The following is an 18,631-nucleotide window of genomic DNA, read 5'->3' as shown; positions in this document are numbered from 1 at the left end:
TAGAGAAACAATGGGCATTTGCAGGGCTGGATAAATGACTAAGCTCTCTTGTGGCCCCTTGTGGAAAGAAAACAACAAGTGGGAGAATGTTGGTTTGTGTTATATTCTTTCCACGACTAGCCCACGTAGTTAACGGGGGGTTAGAAGGGGGGCGTAGCCCCCCCTTCGTTGCGCCGATTGTGTAGCGGGGGGAGTCATAGGGGGTTTGAGGGGTATAGGTAACCCCACTCTATGGGGTCCGGGGCAGCGCCACGGAAAATTTTGCTTTTGGACCCTATATTACGTTGGGCAGACCTACCTATGGTTTTGTGCATGATTTTTGCACATGGTTTTGGACGCGATGGTTTTCGGTCCATGGTATTGGATGCTTCGACATGTATAAATATATATTGTAACATTGAAAGGAACATAATGAAAAATCAAGCTGGCAGTCCCAATTTCAGGATCCAAGGGAAAATCTTTGTGTATATGTGTTTTATGTGTTATGCTCTCGCATTGTTTATTTTCTGTGTTTTAGAATTCGTACGCAGGTAATTTCTGTACGGGGTTAAAACCTACATGAGGAACCCTCTGACTCTGCGGCTTCCATCCGTTCCTCTGTCCCCAATCATGAGGAATCATTCCCTTGCGTCTCTTCAGCTCTATGTGCTTCATAATGCATCCCTGTTACAGAAATGCCCGATCATAGCATGGCACAGGTGTGATGGTTGTTTCCAAATGGAAATGAACCAACGGCCTCTTTCCAGAACGAAATCCACAAAATAACATATTCTTCGTTTGGAACGGAAATACAAAGGAATACATAGAGAAACCCATCATGGGCCTTAAGTCCGGACTTCAAATGGCCTTAAATTGCATCTATATCCCTCTCAGGTCCGTCCTATCATCGCAAATCGCAATCGCTTTGCGTAGGCCAAAAACCCAAATACACGGAAAATACAAAGAAAATCCACAAATCCAGATTTCAAATATTATAAAATCACGCTTATAAACTTATCGGGCCCGTGCCTCGATCGCATATCGCAATTGCACGTTGCATATGTCAACGGCCCTTTGTATTGTGTGATCTGATTGCCGATCGTCGATCGCCGATTGCATCGGCATATCGCTATCACTTTATCGGCATATCACAATCGTTGTGTTCATCAGACACCATCACTTGACCCTCCAAAATGCGATTAGCGATTAATTCCCAACCGTTGATCTGCTCCTCGATCCGACGGTCGACAGCTTTGGCTTCTTGCTTCCTTCCCTTCAAAAGTTTCATGTATGTGGCCATTCTCTCCTAACATCTAGAAACATTATGGTTAACCAAACCAAAAAAGGAACATGCAATGCTTTTCCAACACTTATATGGAAATTTATCATGCTTAACATAATCAAAAGGAATATGATTAAAACCAGATTTATACCTTTCTCTTTCACCTTTATTACCTTCATGAGGAGGTGATTTGAATGAAGAAGTAGCTCCCTTTGGAACACCATCAACCTCTTCAATGGTTTCAAAGTTTCCACAACTCTTTGGTTCAAGTGTATGCTGATATACACCTTCTTTCTGCAAAGTATGCTTCACACTATTTCATTCCCCGAGAATACTGTTAACACCCAGGTTGTTCCCTATGACTCCCAAGGGAATACGGCCGGGGTAACCACTAACCAATCTTTGGATTACAGTGCCTAGCCACACTGTAATCAGAGAGGGCTCTCTCTTTATAATTTGTCTCTGTTCTGTGGAGATTTTAGGCTAGATATGAAATGAGGGTGCTTAGTTTTATGCTTTGGTTGAGGGATATCTTTCTGTACTTGAAGTGTGCAATCTGCAGATGAGTTTATTTCATTGGGCAATGGAGTCTGTGGCTACAAATGTTTAGAAACCTTGAGATGATTTACTGAAATTACAGGGCCATTTGAATACTTCATATAACAAAGTTAGATTATGATGGTGACATGTGAACAACCAGTGAAAAGCATTCAAGAATTTTCCACTGAGCTGGGGTGTGGGAAAGAGATAGATGCCTCAGGAGCAAACTTGAATTCCTGAAAATATTTATCACAGTGAAAGATATAGCTTGAAAGTGTAGCAATTAAGAATTACACCTCATTTACTCTATCTGAAGAAAACATTTATAACAGCTTAGATTGAGTTCAGGGTAATCTATGATCAAATCCTAGAACTATTCCTTTACTTTGCCATTAAGTGTAAAACTCATAAACATGAAAGAAGATGAAAGACCAGAAAACATATAACACAGAGTTTTAAAGAAGACTTATTGTGCTATGAAACATGCAGGAATCCTGTAACATTCAGCCAGCCACCACAGTGCATCAAGGAACACAGAGCTTTGGAAATTCCATCCACCTTTTGTATTATTTCTCTGAGAGTTGTACAGCAACAGAAATATAGAAATGAAATCAACAACAACCCCTTGCAAACTCATGCAAAGGGGACTTTATAGAAATGTTTATACAAAATATCTCAGGCATTGAGTCATCTGAGAGAGAAATATCTTCATTACTTCGTACAGAAAAGTAGAAAAGAAGTTATTACAGCTTTGAATGCAACATAACTGCTCTTTAAGTCTGTCAGAGGATATTTTGACCTTTGGAGGTCACTGAGTCGGTTGGAACGCTTTGCTTTAATGCTGGAAAATGTGCCTTTACGTTTGCTGCGCTGTATCTTCTCGGCCTTGCCACCTGTGACTGTGCTTGCTGCTGTGGTGACCGCATAGCCCTGCTGAGTTGGCTCAGCCTTTCATCTTTCCTTTGTATGCTGATCTACCAAAATTTTCTCTGTGTATGATCACTTATAAATTTGCAAAACTTGACATTACAGGTTCTGGCTTGATAATATTAGCTGTGTCAATCTGTTCCAGACTTCCTGTGTGGGTAATTGGTGCTTCACAATTGCCTCTATGGTTTCATCTGCTTCTTTATATTTATAGAAATTTGGAGGCACATCGAACAGATGATTGATCTCGTTCATGATGAAAAACAGGTTTTCCACCCTATTGTAGAGAGTTTGCCCTGATGCTGGCCCTGATTCTGCTGAAGTGCTGGGCTGTCCTGCAATTTGACTTGCAGCAAAGGTATTGACCCTTTTAGCATAATTTTCATGGGTAAGCAGTCTTCCCACACTGCTTAGTATGCTGGGGAGGCCTCTGTTTTGTAACACCTGAAACCTGTCCATGAACCTGTTGATTTCGGTCTGCATATCTTGGGTTCTCCTTTCTAATGTTCCAACCAGGTTTCTTAATGTCAGGACCCTTTTAACCATTGAGATTGTCTCAGTCCTGTGAGCAATTCCCATGGTGGTCAGTTGAGAGCTTGTCCTGTTATTCAATATGTTGATCATCCTATTGGCAGCATCAGGCATGTTGCCAAGGCTTGCTCTTGCTCTTTGTATCTCCCTATTTGCCTTTGTAATGAGTGCTGACTGTTCATCTATGGTCTCAATGAACTGCCACTGATCAGTAATGGACACTGGCCAATATTGGCCCATAGGACTATTTTGAGCTCTGTTGTCACCTTATCTAGTGTAAGCTCTTTCTCAAGCTCAGTTATTCTCTTTTTGAGAGCTTTTATATCTCTTTCCTTCTCAGCCACATTCTGTTTGCTTTTATCATGCCTTTCATTTACTTTAGCCAAAGATTCCTTGGCTTGATTAAGCTCTAACATTTGAGCTTCCAGGACTTGAATCTCATTCTGAAGCTTCTGCATATCCAGACTATGAGTCTGCTCTCTTGTTGGTGCAGCTGTCGATGTAGTTGGTGCTGTAGGTTCTGTTTGCTGAGGAGGAGGAGCAGTAGTTGGAGCAGCTTCCTCAAGGTTGATTACCTCAGGAGGAGGCTGGGAGGTTTGACCTTCTTCTCTTTGTTTCAAGGCTGCCTGTAGTGCTGCTTTTGCAGCCTCCGATTCTCCCAGTTTTTCTTGGGTTTGGATTAGCTGCTTGTACAGAGATACCAACAAGGTTGTGGCCTCTTGATCATGTCTTTGCTAGGCAACATCATCTGTTTGAGGGTGAATTGTGGCTGGGAGTTTGATCTTTCTCCTCAAGGCTGCCATGTCTGCATCCCTCAACTTTAATATCTCTTGTATGCCCTTGATATCTTTGGGATCATGCCCAATCTCTATGATGATGTCTTCTAAGGACCTAATTCTGTTGTCCTTTGCTTGAGAGGATGCTTTCTCCAACTCAAGCTGAGCAGCTGTGTTGTTAAGGCTATTTTGTAGCCTGTAGTTATCCAATGTTTGGTCTGCCAGGGAAGCATAGACCATCTCACCCGTTTGCTTATGCAGTTCTATTTTTTCCATTGGGTGGATATCCTTGGCAAGGACCTCCAGGTTAGTCCTCAAGTAGTCAGAGGCAGATTGGGGCTGCACTGTTGTTGGCATAAAATGACTCATGATCATTTTGCCTTCCTGCACATCATATGCAGACATGAGTCTTTGTTGATTGGTGGGAGCCATGTTTAACAGATGGTTATACAGCTGTATCTTGATGGGCTCATTTCTCCTCTTAATGTCGATGAACTGTTGTTTAATGCTGATTCCACCTTCCCTTTGCTGATTTGAGGAACTCACTTCTCCTCCCATTGCTCTATCCTGTTCCTGTTGAAAGGAACTTGCTGATGCTTCCCTGTTGGGTGGGACCATACCAAAAGACTGTCCCATTGGCATTTCTTCCTCTGAGAAGGGATTGATTCTCTGTCTTTTCTCCCCATGAGTTGCTGATGTTGTAAGGGGAGTCTCTATGTCCCTTTTCCTGCTTGTATCCTCCATTTGTGGAGTTTGGAGGATTGATGCCTCAGCTGAAGTTTCTTGCCTTGGAGGCACAGTTTGTTCAGTGGATTTAGGGGCTTCCACTGTTTGCTCTTGCTGGACAGGCTGCTCCTGTCTTTGTTCTTCCTGCTGTTGGTGTTGTGTTTGTTGCTGCACTTCCTGCTGCATCATTTCTTCTTGTTGTTGCACTAGTGCTTCCATGGTCTATTAAGCTTCTGACTTGCAGGTGAACTGGTTGAAATAAGCAGAACAACACAGAGGTGATTCCTTACGATGAAAGTGTGAATTTTAAGGACCAGAGGGTGAATTGAGCACACAGCAATTGAAATACTGTTTAACGGATTGATAAAAATAAATAGCAGGGCTGACCAGAACTTTTCTAAGGTGAATTTAGCCAGCAGAGGTTTCTAGCTCACGATTGCGCGAGCTACCTGTGAATTCAGGTTGTTTCAGTCAAATGCAGGTTTCGTAAACTGTTTGTTGCCTTGGAGAGGGAAATAGGTACAGGTTACTGGATATTAGACGGTGAATTCAGTGTTTTAACACTCCCTTAACAGTTTGTTTGTAGAAAATTGGATAAAAACCAGGTGCAGAGAATAATTTCGAGAAATACCTTGCGGATTTCCACTGACAGTTGCAAATGCAGGTACGACGGAGGCGCCCGTGGTTTGGAGTCGAACAGTGCAGGTTGGCGTTGGTCTGGTCGTTAAATACATGCAGGAACAACAACAGTCTCTTTCGGCAAAAGTAGAAAAAACACGAAATTTTGGCCTAAAAATAGATTTTTGTCATATTGGCGCCTTTTTGGGATGACGTCAGCATGACGTCATCGGGTGGGGTCGGAGTCGGATGACGTCAGCATGACGTCACCGGTGATGTGGCAGGTCCTGGTTGGTCCATGGATATGCTGAAGTGGCGGACATGTCAGCGAAGGGACAGACGAATGAGGTGATGAGACGGCGGGGTGGCGGCGACGTGGCTCTGACGTGGGCATGACATGGGACCAGCAAAACCGGGCGGTAAGTGAAACAGTGGTAACGGTTTTCTCGGACCGCTTACCATACGGCCCCGGTTTTGTCAGAGGCCGCTCCGAGAGACTGAGAAGGTGACGCGTGGCCGAGGACTGACGTAACCCTTCGTCAGTTTCTCGGGCGCTAACTGTCGGGCGTGGGGACCAACCCGATATGCATAAGGGCCGTCCGATCAGAGGCGCTCGATCAGACGGCTGACGGGTTGATGAAGTGATCGAGCGATACGGAAGGGGGCGGGATTTAAAAAATGTATTTTTTGGGATGCGCGCTTAGCGGAAGATCATTGGGGTATGAAGAATTTCGATGGTTTTTTAAATATATTTTCAATAAAACCAATATAGCGCCCGAACCATTGGAATCATAAAAATGGGTTTTTTATGAATAGTTTTGTCAAAATTCCCCCGGTGCTTAGACTTTGGATAAAGGAGAAAAGTGGGTTTTTAGAGTATTTTTGCCAATGAAGCCAGTTAAAGGGACAAAAGGGGTTTTTTAGCAAGGTTTTTGGGGATTTTTTGGGTTTTTCTGAGCAGAGGGAAGGTGAGGGCTTAGGGGAAAGGTTATTGCTCATAACCAGAGGTTAGAGCAGCCCCAGGACAGGGTTGACCATAGTCCCAGGTGGACTAAAGTCTCCCTTTAGACAGACATATTTAGCTATAATGCTAAAAGGAGGATATTTATAGAATGTTTGGGGATTTATACACCATGGTGTTAATAATACTAGGGAAAGGGTAACATAGGGGAATTACATACTAGAGTTAGAGTTAATATGGGGGAATATGTGAATGAGGGGGAAAATCACTAAGTTTACTTGAAACTTACTTAGTTTAGGGAGTAGATCAAAATGAAAAGAGTTTTTAGACAAGAAATGTGGCTTTTCAATGAATAAAAACCACCATCAAACCTCAAGTCTTCTAAGCAATTCAATTGATGAGAGGATGTTAGTAATGAGTGGGAAAAGGGATAATTGGGAAGTTAGACATGCTTCTTTGTTTTTCTTTTCTCATCTTGACCATCAAGGTTAAATCTGAAATGAATACCACTTATGCAACCCCATCTACTTACCCAGCTATTTTGCCTAGCATTTTTTGTTTCTTCTTGAAGGGTGCATTTAGGCTTGCAGACCCTTACTTGCCTTTTCTTTTCTTTGGTTTTTTCTTTTGTTTTTCTATCTACTTCTACCCTTATTTCTTCCAAGGTCCCAGATTAAGCTGTTGGGAGCCTTTTCTTCTCTACCTGAACTACTTGTCTGCCAAGATTAAACAGTTTGGACAGACTCCTTTCTCTATTCTACAACTGAAAATTTACAACATGACATGATCCAATTTAGACTGTTGGACCATTCATCAAAATTTGAGTCACCATCAAGCTATAAGCACAGATTGTATTCTTATGGAAATATGTAATCTTTGCATCATCAAAGCAGAGCATATTTGGACCTTTTCATTGCCAATCATGAAATATGAAACCTATTGGTATAGGTAGCTAACAGTGGCTCCACATGGGGATGGTTTTTCATTTGAAAGACCAAGAACAGCAGGTCAGATTGCCTTGCCCCTTGACTGCTCTTGCCAATCTTGAAGTTTGCTGCTTTGAAATGCCAAAATTGTGTGCTTCTCTTCTTGGTAGACCTCTGATTCTATTCACCTTTCGCTGGCAGTTTAAGAAAACTTTGAGAAATTGCATTTTTACATGTTGACAGAAAATAATATATACATCTGGATATGTACAAGGAAAAACTCAGGCTGCACTTATGGGTGATATTCAAAATAGTGCTTCAGCATCCTGCCATTCACAGGACCTTCATCCAAATCAGTTTCATTGAGACTCTTAAGGAAATAAGTGTTGTTTCCTTGTACTGCTTGGACAGCAAATGGTCCTCTCCAAAGGGAATCAAATTTTCCATGTTTTCCCTTATCCTCTCTTCTTGAATCCCACTTGAGGACTTTGTCACCAATGTTGAAATCTTCTGCCTTAGTTCTTCTATCAAAGGCGTTCTTTAATTTTTCTTGTAGAACTTGAACTCTGCTGAAAACTTGGTCTCTAGTTTGCTGTAAACATATGATCTGATTGATTCTTCTTTGCATATCATTTGGTTCAGCTTGGCTTTCTTGAAGAAGTTTCATAACAGGCACTCCTAGTGATGAAGGAAATTTGGCCTCTAATCCATAAACCAACTCATATGGGCTGGTCCCAATTGATCTTTTGGTTGTTAGTCTATCTGCCCATAGGGCATTCACCAGCTTCTTATGCCAATTCTTTTTGTTCTCTTCTAGTACTTTCTTTATGATGTTTACCAGACTTTTATTTGATGACTCAGCAAGGCCATTTCCTTGGGGATAGTATGCAGTAGAATGGCCCAAGGTGATGTGAAATTTATGGCAGAAGTTCACCATTTTCTTGGATCTGAAAGCAGCAGCATTGTCTGTTATTATTTTGTCAGGACAGCCAAATCTAGCCAATATGTTGTTCTCCAAGAACTGAATGATAGTGGAATCGTTTGCTTGTCTGCATGGAACAGCTTCAATCCACTTGGTGAAGTAGTCTGTGGCTGTTAAGATCCATCTATGTTGGCCTGAAGACGAGGGATGAATTTCCCCAATGAAATCCAAGCCCCATTGTTGAAAAGGTCTTTCTGTTGCAATAGGCCTCAAGGGAAGTGGCAACAACTGTCTCTTTCCCTCAAACACTTGACATTTATGACATGAGGTGGTGAATTTCTTGACATCAGAGAACATGCTGGGCCAGTAATACCCAGCCCTTAGTATTTTATCCACAGTGGACTTCCAGTACAAGTGTCCACCACAGTCACCTGCATGAAATTCCTTTATGATATTGTCAGTTTCATTCTCAATTAGGCAATTTAGCAATATTCCTTCATGGTTTTTCCACAATAAATTTCCATCCATAACATAGAATTTAGAAGCTTTCATTTTTAGGAACCTACATTTAGTTCTGGACAATCCTGGGGGAGCACACAGGTTTTGCAATACATAACATATATCAGAGTACCAAGGGGATTGTTCAAAGGCTACATTGATCTTTGGAGTCGCCAGCTCCAGTTCACTGTCCAGCTGGTTAATATCTAAGGCTTGGAAATTTGCTTCTGTCATTAATTTAGCCAAGCCTTGCCCTTTTATTAGTTTTGTAGGTTTTATCTCAATATCAAATTCTAAGATGTTGGCAATCCACTTTCCTCTTCTGCCCTCTAAATTTTCTTGGGTGAGAATGTCTTTAACAATAGGACTTGGCACATATGCTATAACATGGGAATAAAGGATATAAATCCTAAAGTCTTTAATGGCTTTGACCAAAGCATAAGCTTGCTTTTCCATGATTTGATACTTTAAAGGTGCATCTCTAAGAGCTTTGCTAAAGAAAGCAATTGGCTTCTCATTTCCTTGGTCATCTTTTTGCAATAAAACAGCAGCAATAGTATGCTGGGAGGCAAAAGAGAAAATGATAAATTCTCTGTCAAACTGAGGATTGGTCAACACTGGGGTTTGGGTAAGGGCCAGTTTTATACCTTCAAAGGCTTGATTGGCTTCAACAGTCCATTTGACTTTTGAATCTCTCTTTAGCATGTTATTTAACAATCTGATTAGTTCTGCTAAGTTTGGGATAAACCTTCTCAAGAAATTGATTTTTCCCAAGAATCCTTGCAACTCTTTGACATTTCTTGGGTGGGGCATTTGTAGGATAGCCTGTATCCTATCTGGGTCAATTCTAATGCCATCTTTAGAAATGATGTGGCCCAATAGCTTACCTTCCTCTAAACCAAACAGGGATTTCTTGGGATTCAAGGAAATCCCATATTTTCTGCATTTTAGGAAGATCTGTCTCAAATGTTTTATATGTTCTTGGTCTGATTTTGAGAAAGGTGTAAGGTCATCTAGGTAAATGACTAAAAAGTCATGAATCTCCTTGGCAAAAGCAATATCCATGGCTCTTTGAAAAGTTGCCCCTGCATTTTTTAATCCAAAATACATCTTTACATATTTGAAAGTTCCCCATGGGGTAGTGAATGCCGTTTTGTCTTGATCATCAGGGTGTACCAAGATTTGATTGAAGCCTGAAAATCCATCCAGTAATGAGATCCTTGAGGCCCCTACCACTCTTTGGAGAATGTGATCCATCTTGGGTAAGGGATAGTTGTCTTTGAGGGATACTTGGTTCAGATTTCTTAGGTCCACACACAACCTTATTTCCCCAGTTTTCTTTCTTGTAGGGACTAAGTTGGAGATCCATTCAGAGAATCTGATTGGTGCTATGATGCCTGCATTGAACATTTTCTGTACTTCTTGTTCCATTGCTAGGAGAAGCATAGGATTGATTCTCCTCAATTTTTGTTTAAAGGGTTTTTGATCAGGTTTGAGAGGGATTGTATGCTGGATAACAGAGGTGTCATAGGACTTTAGGTCCTCATAACTCCATGCAAAGACATCCTGGAACTCTTTAAAGAGGTCAATGTATTTAGGCTTTTGATCAGGAGGTAAAGATGCAGACAATTTAATTATTTTGGGTTTGTCAATTGTACCTATGTTGCATTCTTCAATGGCTGTATATAAGGGCTGCATTTTTGGTTTTCTGGGGATATCATTTGAGTCAAAGATGTCTTCTAGTGGAGTTAGGCTTGTTGGTAGAAAATTGTCTTTCAGCTCTATGATTTCGGTTTCAGCATTGGCCACTTCCTCATAATTAATTGATTGAATTTGCTGAATGTTGTCCTTGTTGAAAATAGTTGGATTTAGCATTTGTATTGCTGTTCTAGGTGATATTGGGTGAGTAGTTTTCTGAAACTGTATTTGTGATGGACTTGCTCCATCAAGTATTTGTGATTGACTTGCTGTATCAGTATCAATATTTAATCCTGCAAATTCTTGTTGCAGAGTTAAAAAATGGTTTATTTGCTTGTCATCCTCAAATACTTTCCAATCATTAACATTGTTTGGAATGGAGGGTCTGTGTTTTACCTCAGCTGTAAAACAGTGATGGGGCTCAAAAGGCAGCTTGCATGTACTTGCAAATGTGGCTAAACTATGAGCGTGCAAATTGTGTGTTCTAGGAATTTTAGTGATTTGGAATTCAGAGAAAAAGTTTAGTACCTCAGCAACAGCAGACCTATAAGTCCTTAGTCTTTTGTCATTGGTGACAAAATTTCCCTTCACTTGTTGGATAACTAAATCTGAATCACCCATGATTGAAACCCTGGCAGCTTGTAAGAACTTTACTAACTTGAGGCCTAGGAAAAGAGCTTCATATTCTGCCATATTATTAGTACATCTGAAGTTTAATCTATAGGCTCTGCCTTCTGCATGATTATTTTCTTTATTGTGTACCCAAACTCCAGCTCCTGCCCCTAACTTGTTGACTGAGCCATCAAATTCGAGGAACCATAGAATACCTTGTTGTGGGGGAGGTTTAACAATCTGTTCATAGGCTGGCAAAGTAAGTTGAAGTTGTGGTTTTTCATCTGGCTTGTATTTTAGGACAGTCTCATCGTTTGATTGGATATTCTTGACAACTAGGGCAGCAGCAGCATCTAGTGTTTGATTGACTGTCGTTTCATTGGAGTCTTCCTCTTGTATGAGTACCTTGGTTTCAACCTCACCTTTTGAGGGAGTTGTGCTGTTATTGAAGAGAATGTATGAGTCTATGTCTGAATGGACAGCATATATGGGAAAGTTTTGAGGCTTTTCTTCACTGTTGACCATGTATTTCATGAGTGTTTCTCTGTACAGTCTTTTTGGTTGCCCAAAAACAGAGATGGTGGCATATGACATGTCTAATTGTAGGGAACCTTGGAGTTTAGCTCCCCAAGATCTTGATAACAGCATCCCATACTTAGGTGGAATATCAGCAACTACCACATCCATTAGGATTGTCTTGTTTGGGTATTGAACCAGAGACACACATAAATCTTTTATGAGACCCAGACACTTGACTTGGCTGGAGTCAAAGGAAAATAGGTCCTTGTATGGTCTTGTTATGTCTAGATTCAATTTCTCCATGACTGCTTTTGGCATAAGATTGTGAGAGGCACCTGAGTCAAACATTGCATTATGTAGTATTTTATCATGAATGTGTAAGCTGAGATAAAAAGGTAATACCCTTGTGGCTACCGTTTTTCCATCCACTTCCGGGCCAAACAGTAATTCTGGGGTGTCATCCAGCACATTTACATCATCTTTGTTGCCAGTGAGTTGAAGGGACTTTTTGATCTGTAGTTTATAGATGTCATGCTTGGCTAGTTCTGAGAGAGGAATTGCTATTTTTAGTTTGCCAATTTCAGTTTCTAAGTCAAAGGGTTTTTCAGATTGGGTCTTGGGGTTATGGATAACAGTCCTTTCCTTGTTTATTAAATCTTCTTCTTGATTTTTATCTTGACTTTGGGACTTGCCTCTTTTACTCATCTCTTGGGGAGAATCATTTAAATTAGGTTGAGAAGGTGAAGTGGCCACAGGCTGCTGTTTTAAGGACAGTGGTTCAGTGATCTCTTCAATAATCACTTCTTCTGCAGGTGAATTTGTTTTGTCACTAGGTTCTGTGACTATGACTCTTTCAGGCTGCTGATTATCCTTTATCTTTTCAGGCTGGTTTACATTCACAGTTCTGCTCCTCAGCTTGTATTGTTTATGGACTTCATAAACAGCAGTGTCATAGCCTTGTTTAAAGTCAAAGGATTCACCTGATTTAGTTTGGAACAGTTTGATTTCATCATCCTCATGATCTTCTTGTGTTAAGAAAACTTGACTTTCACCATCTAGACCCATTAAATTAATCTCAGGATCTTCATTGGGCTCTGTTGATGTGGAAGTTTCTGCATAATTTTCTTGGAAAGGGGGTCTTATGTCTTGGTCAGCACTGGCCTTGCCAACATTTGGGTTTTGAGTTCTTCTGAAATTTGGATTCCTAGGAGGGTTGTTTTGTGGTGCTTCCCATGATGATTTTCTCTCAACCGATTCCACTCTGTCACCTAATCTTTTCATTCCATTGAGTATTGCATCCAACTTCTGATCAAAGGCAAAGGGTTCCTCTTTGAAAACAGTCCTCTTTTCCAACCTTGCCCTGTTTCTTTTGGCAATTAGGTTGGCTTCCACTGTAACAGCAACCCTTTGGGCCTCTGCAAGGGATTGAGGATCTCTTTCCTTCAACTGATAGGCCATGTCAGGGTCAAAACCATCAGGGAATTTGTACAAGGCTAAATCAGGAGGAGGTCTTAAATTTTGTGGAATCGCGTTATATACATTGTTAAATCTTGCACAATACTCCAAAACGGTCTCTTGGGGACCTCTTTTGATAGTGTCATATTCCCCAAGTATGTGCAGAGGGTCCTTCTTCTTCTCCCATCTGCTGGTAAAGGCTTGATACAGTTCATCAGGAGTTGTGATGGAATTTGCATTCAGGGATCTAAACCAAGTTCTTACATCCCCAGTTAGGCTTTGAACAAACATCCTCATTCTGACACTGTCATCATCTATTTCATAGGTCTCAAAATGGTCTTGCATCCTTTTGGCATGCTGGACAGCTGTCAGAGGGCCATTGGAGTCAAAATATGAGATTTTGGTTTGGTAATCTTGGGGTAGAGCTGCAGCATTAGCTGGTATCTGCAAGGGTGCATATCTGTTAGCCATATTTACAGGGTTTAGAGGATTAACAGGGGCAGCTGGGATAATAGGAACAGTGGGTACCACAGGGGTGACAAGTAAGGGTGAACCTAGAGTGTTGGTCAAGGGGATATGTGCAGTGGATGAAGATGTGAGAGGAGGACTTTGAGATGTGGATGGTGAACTAGGGGAACTAGGGGTAGACCGGAAAAGGACCTTGCATGGAGTAGAGATAAGGCTGGGATGATCTGAATCTGAGGTTAAATCAGCAGGTTGCTCCTGCCTTTGCTGCCTCCTATTGTTTCTAGGGATGGTATTTGGATTATCAACAATGATGGGTGGATTAGGGTCAGGATTTGCCCTAGTATGTCGTGGATTTTTCTTGGGAGCCAGCTTCCAACTGTTTTTGGATTTTATAGGAAGTTTTTATATCTGCAAGGGCTGGATAAAGATTTTGGAATGGCTATATATATTTCAAAGATGAGATGAAGATTCACTGAAAGAGCTCTTCCCTAAAACTGTCAATGTGACACAGAAACAGTTTTGAAGGCCTCCTGACTTGTTTCAGGCTCGATTTCCGGCTTTGAGAGATGTATAGAAATTGGAAAATCCTAAGAGGTCCCCAGTGGAGTCGCCAATTATGTTAACACCCAGGTTGTTCCCTATGACTCCCAAGGGAATACGGCCGGGGTAACCACTAACCAATCTTTGGATTACAGTGCCTAGCCACACTGTAATCAGAGAGGGCTCTCTCTTTATAATTTGTCTCTGTTCTGTGGAGATTTTAGGCTAGATATGAAATGAGGGTGCTTAGTTTTATGCTTTGGTTGAGGGATATCTTTCTGTACTTGAAGTGTGCAATCTGCAGATGAGTTTATTTCATTGGGCAATGGAGTCTGTGGCTACAAATGTTTAGAAACCTTGAGATGATTTACTGAAATTACAGGGCCATTTGAATACTTCATATAACAAAGTTAGATTATGATGGTGACATGTGAACAACCAGTGAAAAGTATTCAAGAATTTTCCACTGAGCTGGGGTGTGGGAAAGAGATAGATGCCTCAGGAGCAAACTTGAATTCCTGAAAATATTTATCACAGTGAAAGATATAGCTTGAAAGTGTAGCAATTAAGAATTACACCTCATTTACTCTATCTGAAGAAAACATTTATAACAGCTTAGATTGAGTTCAGGGTAATCTATGATCAAATCCTGGAACTATTCCTTTACTTTGCCATTAAGTGTAAAACTCATAAACATGAAAGAAGATGAAAGACCAGAAAACATATAACACAGAGTTTTAAAGAAGACTTATTGTGCTATGAAACATGCAGGAATCCTGTAACATTCAGCCAGCCACCACAGTGCATCAAGGAACACAGAGCTTTGGAAATTCCATCCACCTTTTGTATTATTTCTCTGAGAGTTGTACAGCAACAGAAATATAGAAATGAAATCAACAACAACCCCTTGCAAACTCATGCGAAGGGGACTTTATAGAAATGTTTATACAAAATATCTCAGGCATTGAGTCATCTGAGAGAGAAATATCTTCATTACTTCGTACAGAAAAGTAGAAAAGAAGTTATTACAGCTTTGAATGCAACATAACTGCTCTTTAAGTCTGTCAGAGGATATTTTGACCTTTGGAGGTCACTGAGTCGGTTGGAACGCTTTGCTTTAATGCTGGAAAATGTGCCTTTACGTTTGCTGCGCTGTATCTTCTCGGCCTTGCCACCTGTGACTGTGCTTGCTGCTGTGGTGACCGCATAGCCCTGCTGAGTTGGCTCAGCCTTTCATCTTTCCTTTGTATGCTGATCTACCAAAATTTTCTCTGTGTATGATCACTTATAAATTTGCAAAACTTGACATTACAGGTTCTGGCTTGATAATATTAGCTGTGTCAATCTGTTCCAGACTTCCTGTGTGGGCAATTGGTGCTTCACAATTGCCTCTATGGTTTCATCTGCTTCTGTATATTTATAGAAATTTGGAGGCACATCGAACAGATGATTGATCTCGTTCATGATGAAAAACAGGTTTTCCACCCTATTGTAGAGAGTTTGCCCTGATGCTGGCCCTGATTCTGCTGAAGTGCTGGGCTGTCCTGCAATTTGACTTGCAGCAAAGGCATTGACCCTTTTAGCATAATTTTCATGGGTACGCAGTCTTCCCACACTGCTTAGTATGCTGGGGAGGCCTCTGTTTTGTAACACCTGAAACCTGTCCATGAACCTGTTGATTTCGGTCTGCATATCTTGGGTTCTCCTTTCTAATGTTCCAACCAGGTTTCTTAATGTCAGGACCCTTTTAACCATTGAGATTGTCTCAGTCCTGTGAGCAATTCCCATGGTGGTCAGTTGAGAGCTTGTCCTGTTATTCAATATGTTGATCATCCTATTGGCAGCATCAGGCATGTTGCCAAGGCTTGCTCTTGCTCTGTGTATCTCCCTATTTGCCTTTGTAATGAGTGCTAACTGTTCATCTATGGTCTCAATGAACTGCCACTGATCAGTAATGGACTGGCCAATATTGGCCCATAGGACTGTTTTGAGCTCTGCTGTCACCTTATCTAGTGTGAGCTCTTTCTCAAGCTCAGTTATTCTCTTTTTGAGAGCTTTTATATCTCTTTCCTTCTCAGCCACATTCTGTTTGCTTTTATCATACCTTTCATTTACTTTAGCCAAAGATTCCTTGGCTTGATTAAGCTCTAACATTTGAGCTTCCAGGACTTGAATCTCATTCTGAAGCTTCTGCATATCCAGACTATGAGTCTGCTCTGTTGTTGGTGCAGCTGTCGATGTAGTTGGTGCTGTAGGTTCTGTTTGCTGAGGAGGAGGAGCAGTAGTTGGAGCAGCTTCCTCAAGGTTGATTACCTCAGGAGGAGGCTGGGAGGTTTGACCTTCTTCTCTTTGTTTCAAGGCTGCCTGTAGTGCTGCTTTTGCAGCCTCAGATTCTCCCAGTTTTTCTTGGGTTTGGATTAGCTGCTTGTACAGAGATACCAACAAGGTTGTGGCCTCTTGATCATGTCTTTGCTAGGCAACATCATCTGTTTGAGGGTGAATTGTGGCTGGGAGTTTGATCTTTCTCCTCAAGGCTGCCATGTCTGCATCCCTCAACTTTAATATCTCTTGTATGCCCTTGATATCTTTGGGATCATGCCCAATCTCTATGATGATGTCTTCTAAGGACCTAATTCTGTTGTCCTTTGCTTGAGAGGATGCTTTCTCCAACTCAAGCTGAGCAGCTGTGTTGTTAAGGCTATTTTGTAGCCTGTAGTTATCCAATGTTTGGTCTGCCAGGGAAGCATAGACCATCTCAACCGTTTGCTTATGCAGTTCTATTTTGTCCATTGGGTGGATATCCTTGGCAAGGACCTCCAGGTTAGTCCTCAAGTAGTCAGAGGCAGATTGGGGCTGCACTGCTGTTGGCATAAAATGACTCATGATCATTTTGCCTTCCTGCGCATCATATGCAGACATGAGTCTTTGTTGATTGGTGGGAGCCATGTTTAACAGATGGTTATACAGCTGTATCTTGATGGGCTCATTTCTCCTCTTAATGTCGATGAACTGCTGTTTAATGCTGAGTCCACCTTCCCTTTGCTGATGTTATCACCTAGAACTGCAGTCACATGTACATAAATTTTGTCCAAAATTTCATTGTCAAAAATGGGTGTCAAATGGTTGTTGTCTTATGTTTATTACTTAGGGGTCGTGTTTCTAAATGATATTGATGTGAATCATTTTCAAAAACCATTAGTCATCCTTCATCATGATTGAATAAGACATGTCTTATCTTGTATACGTCACTGGTCCTTTTCGCATTTTCGCAGCACAGTTTTATTGGTTGATTTTGCAGCGCAATGATGTTTTAGCCTTTTCGCAGCGTGTCAGTATCCAGCCATTTCGCAGTGCATTCTGCTAATTTATAACTATCTGCGCTACGAAATCGCGGATTCGGGGATTTTGCAGCGCAGATTCTTAAAATGTCATGTCTGGGGATGAGTCATTATGTCCATCCAATTATTGTCAGTTGGCGTACCTTCTAAACACTTATGAGCCATCATTCCACCAGTAGGTTCATAGTCATGCACATTAAAATCATTCAAACGGTTTTGTCATGCATGGTCATGTTATAATGTTTGTCAATAATGCATAAAGTGGTCAGCTTGTATGATAAGTTATTTGAATTGCAAATGTGCCCGAATTTCTTCTTCAAGAGAGCCTGTTGCAAGCGAGCCTGCGTTCTAAAATTTGAATTTGCCATTTGAGTTGAGGCTGGTGGTGTTTCTCTGTGCGAAAGATTTCAAAGCGTAATGGAGAAGAAGGAGCATCGATCTGGAAGGTGTCAGAGGGCAGAGCCTGAAGGATTGGATCTTGCATTGAGGGATGAAGGTGTAAGAAAGGCTTTCAAAGATGCTGGTTGCTGGAGTTTCTGTGAAAAACTAAAGGGTGGCCACACTCAGGTAACAAAAGAGTTTTCCTTGAACTTCACAGGTTTAAGTTCTAAGGTGTCTATGTTAGAATTCCAAGTATCTCCAGAGGCTATTGCTAATGTAACTGAGATTCCGAGAGGAGGGCAGGAGTGGTTTAAAAACTTCAAATTTGATATGAACCCCTGCAAGGAATTCTTGAAAGAAGCCTATGTGAATGAAGATCTAACCAAGGTTGTGCCTAGAAGTTATGTTAAAGAACACTATGCTATGCTTCTTACCTATATTCAAAAGTATTTAACCTGTGAGGACAGATATAACAAAGTCTATTCCTATCATTTTAAGTTGTTGCTGCATTTTACGGGTAAAGCATCTATAGATATTCCATTTTACCTGTTTCGTAGTCTCAGCAAGATGTGTGATAAAGTTCAATTAAGGAAGGATGACTGTGAGACATCCTTATTTCACCATGGTCTAGTCAAACTGTTAGTGCTGGATGCTCTTCAAAAAATTGGTAGGGATTGGAATTCTTTCATCTATATGGCTGGTTTCCAGAGTAGGACAGGCCTCACCCCACAGCCGGTTAGAGAAAGAGAAGAATCAATGGAAGAACCTACAATAGCTGAGCTTAGAAAGGAGGCTAGGGATAAAAAGAAAACCAAATCTCAGATGAACAAGCCAGTAAAGCCCGTGGTTATTAAAGAGCCATCTCAGCCATCATCAAAGGAAAAGGTTAAGCACAAGAAAGATGTACCTGGATCAAGTGGGTCTGAAAGAGTAT

This window comes from Pinus tabuliformis, chromosome 4_1 (assembly GCF_031772625.1).
Source record: "Pinus tabuliformis cultivar Carrire ecotype Pingquan chromosome 4_1, CPIR1, whole genome shotgun sequence".
Taxonomy (NCBI): domain Eukaryota; kingdom Viridiplantae; phylum Streptophyta; class Pinopsida; order Pinales; family Pinaceae; genus Pinus; species Pinus tabuliformis.
The sequence above is the reverse complement of the archived record's forward strand: the minus strand, read 5'-3'. Positions refer to the sequence as shown.